Raw genomic sequence first — 5,879 nt, 5'->3', positions numbered from 1 at the left:
TCACCTGCTGCTGCTGCTCTGAGAGGTCTTTGTTCGCAATTTTTCTTGCCTCCCAGCTTGAATTTTCGCCTAAAGCTAGGCAGCCAACGTGGCCAGAAACTTCAGCTCGCGCTCTCGCCCCTTGACAAATTGTGTTTTTACTGCCACTTTGTGGGCCACGGTGCTGGCAGCCTCCCCGACAAATTTTATATTGGATAATCCTAGAAATTTAAAATGGCCTGAGAAAGAACGTTCATCATTTGTACAATGGTCATTATTTATGCATTTCTCACTCACGCAATAAGCCAATGAATTTTTTAAAGCAGTATTTTTAAGTTACAAGACAATAGTTCACGTAAACTTTTCAATATTGGAAGTTTCATTTTCATATCTAAAAATCATTCAGGGTACAAACTTTAAATGTCGTTTATGATATGCGTGTAAGAAATATAACAAATTATTTCACATTTTAAGACAAGCAAAGAGGAGGATAGGGAAACCCCCAATTGTAGGGGCTAGTTCAAATTGTAAGCAAATCCCCTCCTTTGTTGAGCACATTATTTTTGTCATTGCAAAGTTGCAAAAATGTTTTTTTAAAATTATCAAGCAAATTAAAATTTTTGAAATTTTGAGAATTTTAAAAGAGAAAATTTGGTTCTGATATACCAGGGTACCATAGTTTGGAACCGAAACACGTCTTTTTGGTCAACAGAAGAGGGAAATGATAGAAAAAATTTGGTTACCTGCCATTCTTTTACATTGGTGCTTTTCCATAATCCTTATTAATCGAAAAATGTACGCTGCTTCTTTAATAATGTAAATATTGTTTTAAAATCATTACTCTACACAATATGTATTTGATCAAACATGACACCCAGAATGAGCTTCTCACCTTCAATATCTTGTGCGCTCTTTTAAATTCTGGATAAATACTGAAAAGTGTACGCGTACGAGCACTAAATAACCCCCGCTCGTAGAGAGCGAAATCCCAATAAAATTATGCTCTGTGGCGCGCGGGGCGTTTGGCGCAAAATCTCTTTCCGCTCGCCGGCCATAAATAAGCAATTTAAATCCTAGGTGAAGATGGCCTTTTTTATATATTCGGGCCTTGCAAATAGTTTTCCCTTTTAGCCAGCGTTTTGCAGACAGTGATGCATTGCCTTTATGCAGCGGCGAAGACGCGAGATTTATGGGTGCCGAGAAGCAGCGGCGTGCTGAATGATGGGCCGAGGCCTCTCTTGCACGCTGCACACAAGTGCTGCTGGCTGCCTAACGGGGGTTATCCTGGTTCAATAAATATCCAGCTCGGGGGAGCGGCAAACACAGATATCATGCGCTGCACACACTTACACGCCACCGCGCGTCTACTTGCTAACTAAACGTGTCGTTCTTTTCACCTGCACGACTATGTATCTTTTCCTCTCATTGGTGGCATCAGTGGTTCTTTTCTGAACTGGGATTCACTTGAGGTTTGTGTCCCATTGAAGCGCAACTTTCTACCAATTGATTGTTGATATATATGCAAGATTCATTTTTCTAATCGGGGACAGTTTATAAAATAAACTAACATCTCTCATTATTTTCTCAGTTACGGGGATTATCTGCTAAATTGGAATTATAAAATAATGAAACAAATAATTTTTTAATTTGATGAGGAGCGAAGAGCATGATGGAGCAGAGATTTCATCTTTTTGGACAGATGAGAGTGACCATCTCAATCGATGGTGAGCATCCCTTTATTGTAGCGCGTTGTTTGCTTGTTTTATTGTCTCTTTGAAAGCACCCACTATCCGGCACCGCAGTCCCGTTTGAAGTACTCATCATTATATTGGACCGGGTTGGATTTTCCTCGTGGAAATTCATTTATTCAAAACACTGATTGTTATCTAGCTGTAGAATTTTTTTTATCTGCGAACCATCCATGCCGAAGGTGTTAATGATTTGGAAAAAGCAGACACTGTTATTGCGGATGAAATTTTTACAGATTTTATCTCAAATTTTTGCCCCGTATCCTGATTCACATTTGTAAACGACGAGGATTTACTTCATGGTATAATTTAAATATTTAAAACTATTCTGCTATCCCTCGATTAAAAGTTTCTAATTGATCAGTGCGACAAAAACTCTATCAATAACACTCTTAAGCTTTGCTGGGTGCTAATCAATAATTATCTTGTTGTGCAAGTGCAAGCCTTTAAAACGAATTTATTCCTAATTTATTTGCAAATGATAGTGAAAGTGACGTTTGCACCGTGTACATAAAATTTACAATTTCAGTGGCTTGCGTTCTGTTTTGATTGGAAAAGTTTGGAATATCACGTGCAGTGTCAATTTTTAGTGCCATCAAGAGACAGGCGGCTGATTTTTCCGGTAGAAATGTCCTCTCGCCCCTCTGCTCGATTTTTTCCTATCCTAGAATTGTCTTAATAAAATTCATACGTTATATGCGCGCGGCGGGTGACTTCAAAGTCTCGGCCCGAGAAATATATAAATTACTACTCCGGCAATAACCTGAAAAGGTCCTGGCTGCAGTTTGCGCTCGGTCCGGAGCTGCAAACTGCTGGTTCCGCTCTCACTATCCTCCTCTCTCGTTTCGCTAAAGGATGAGTTGAATATAAATCTGGTAACACCTGCTAGCCTCATAACACGGCGGATATTAAAGTGCACGCATTTGTAGCTGTGTGCTCCCGGCAGCTGTCTTATGCACCTCGTCTCTCACTCGTACCTCCGCCAGTGAGCGAGCGCAGCCACGATTTATTAATTAATTTCGCGTAGCACACTCTGCGGAATTCGTGTTGAGAGAGTTCACCGCGTTTCTCACCTCTTCACGTGAGAATGACAGTCGTGTTAGCTGCAGCTTGTTGACTGCCATTCGCAATATTGGCATATTTACTACACCCCCTTAGGGCAAAAATGTGTAAACGTTATTATAATTCAATACAAAATGTAATACGCAAATGTACGGTATTTGATGACATTCTCTCAAGTGAGTCAAGTTTAATAATTTAACATTTCTTCCTGCAACGTCGAGCTTTAGAGACTTGCAGTTGACGTTACTATAAATCAGTTTCACTCCTTACAACACCAGCTCATCCACATATTTTTCTCTGGACTAATATGTTTATCTTGCATTTTATTTGAAACACTACCCAAAGCAATAATATACAAAACAATTTTACTATCTCTTTTCTAACAATTCAGGATATATGATTTTAGTTCGCTCTCTTAATTATTAAATTCAGTTGTTTTAGGAAAATTTCTACCATGTCCCTTAGCATTAGCAGCCGCTTGCTGGCTGTATAAGCCAATTTTCTCAAAGCAACTTTCCTACAATCTTACAAATTTTAATTCTTGGTCTCGTTTTAGAGCTAATTTAGACACTCGCGACTCATATTTTGAAAATTATATCCGTGAACGGGCATTTGGATCAGTTATTAGTGATCAAAGAATGCATATAATAAAACCTAAATAAGGGCAAAGGCTCAAAATTAAGCTCTTCTTTAGCAACTTCTTAAATTAAATATCACGTACTCTCAATTTTTTTTTTAAAAAACTACAATCAATCAATTAAATTCTTTTGGAAATAAATGTAAATGATTTTCAATGATTTTAGTTAAAAATTGGTAGCAGGGTGTTCCATCAGGCATAACCGTTTGTTTTAATTAGTAATTTAAAGAATATTTTTAATTGTCCATTTCCCTGTCCCTCTAAATCCAAAAAAAAAAAAATTTAAGGATATCCCAAAAATGTATACCTTCTATATTTAATCACTTGCACTAATTCATGTTTACCACTTGTATTACTACTCGTTTATTAATTTGTAGCGGAACCTTTTTGTGATTAGTCGAGCAGAACTAGGCGTCTTTTGTTCTTTCGCGTGGGCCCTACGCAGACGCATAGTTACTGCTTCGCATCAAAATTCTTCATTTTTCTTCTCATTTTGCCGGCCAAGGAAAGTTCTCCACTTCTCCAGACTTCCTTACTCCACACAGACAGGGAGGCTCTCAGGCGAACTTGTCGCGGCCGCTGACACGAACGGGGATAAAACTTGGAAAATTCTGCAAGCTGGTGCGATGGTCGATTGTTACTCTTGATTGTTAGTTGATGCTTGATGACTGCAGTTGAAAATTCTTGTATTCTAACGGTTGCTTTACTTGTTATGTTGCTCATCAGCATTGTTGCGGATTTAAATTTTGGGATTGTTGTACCCGAAAAATTCTTGAACATGCGATTGGCAGTTTGTGAGTCCCTTTGTGTAACGGTTTTCGGTCTCCAATAAAAAATTGTTGGTGCTTGTTCGCCGGGTTTAAGGAAACCAGTGGGCATCCGAGCTAGCTGGTGTCCGGCGAATTCGCATCTTGAAATGGCTTGACTGTGATTCTTGAAGTGGTTTGGCTGCGTTTCTGTCACGTCGGGGTCACCAATTTGAAAGATTGAAAGAGGGTTTGAAAATGATGAAGACCGATGAATTCAGATGAAGAATTTGTTGGTGGATTGGGTTACAGTTGGAAATCCGATCGGACACTTAATCAAAAACCAGAACTGAAATTGTTTTACAATAATAAGTGATAAATTCTTTTGTTAACTGACGGTTGGACTCACCCCTTTGAATCGGGTTCTGCTCTATTAAACGAATCACGTCAGCACCGTGTGGCTGACGGACGAAAACTGAATTCTTATTTTAAAATCATCTTTCTGCTGTTAAAGAATAATGTAAAATTACAATAATTCAAACCGCCGACAATTGTTGGCTTCCAACAAAAAGCAGGACCGCGTTGTTGTACCGCAACAAATTAATTTTAAACACAATAAAATAATCAAGCATTGGTTTTCTAAATTTATTTGTGTGCGTTTTAATTTTGTCTTTCACCAGCTAGCAACAAAAGGATCTGAACCAAAAGGACCACTGAAAACTGAAGGGAACTGAGAGAAATTTGAAAATATAACGTGAAATATTGTTTTAACAAACCGTTGAAATAAGAATGAGCTAGTTGTACGAAATCGAGTTAGAAGTAAAACGTGTACCTCTGTCACGCTATAAGGGATAAAATGTTTTTGATCCTCAAGAGACCATTTCCTACAGCTAAAAGAGTCGTAATATTTTGTTTTGCCTTTTTGGTCAATGCAGAGTGAAGCGGAGCTTGAAATTGTTGCGTCTTTGCATAAATCACTATCGATTTCCCTTCTTGTAGCGGGGAGCAAAAAGTACAGAGCTATTCGGCAGTAAAACATTCACAAGCGATTGAGCTGATTTTCATCCGTATGCATAAGGGCTACAAATCGAGGCCGTTGTGTGTGTGTGTGTGTGTGTGTGTTGGTATTTATGCATGAGAAGACTGGATGATCGCTAATAAAACGCGATCGACGTGTCTCTCCTACTCGAGCGCCATTATTTGCGTAGCAATGCAAAGCACAGAAACGAGGCAGAGAGATGCAGCCATTAACAGTCGTCGCGGTGCGAAAAGAAAAATGCGCGCCGCGGAATAAATCTGCGGCGGCGGCGAACGACGGAGGAATGGAAATTGCCATCAGCGAAAAGGAGAAGAAGCTCAGCACAAATTCTCCGCATTATAAATTTACCTGCTGATGTGTGCCACCGCTTGTGGCTATTGGGAATTTCTGCGCTCGGTTTTATTGCTCGCGCCGCTTTATCTCGTTTAATCCGTAATGATTTATTCCGTCGGCGCTGCTGCCCCAGAAGGCGCTAAATATGCGGTTTTTTGCACTTCCGATTTTGTTGTGCTGGGTGGGATCGGACGTGAGGAGGAATTTAAGAGAGAAGAGGTTGGTGGTTATGCGGTCTGAAATTAAATGGCTGATATTCATCGCGGCTCTGCTGGTGTTTGATAATATTTTGCGTGCTATGCTACACCTCGAAATTTTAAGTAGAAGGGATTTAA

Source organism: Cloeon dipterum, chromosome 3, assembly GCF_949628265.1.
Source record: "Cloeon dipterum chromosome 3, ieCloDipt1.1, whole genome shotgun sequence".
Lineage (NCBI taxonomy): Eukaryota > Metazoa > Arthropoda > Insecta > Ephemeroptera > Baetidae > Cloeon > Cloeon dipterum.
This window is presented reverse-complemented; position numbering follows the sequence as displayed.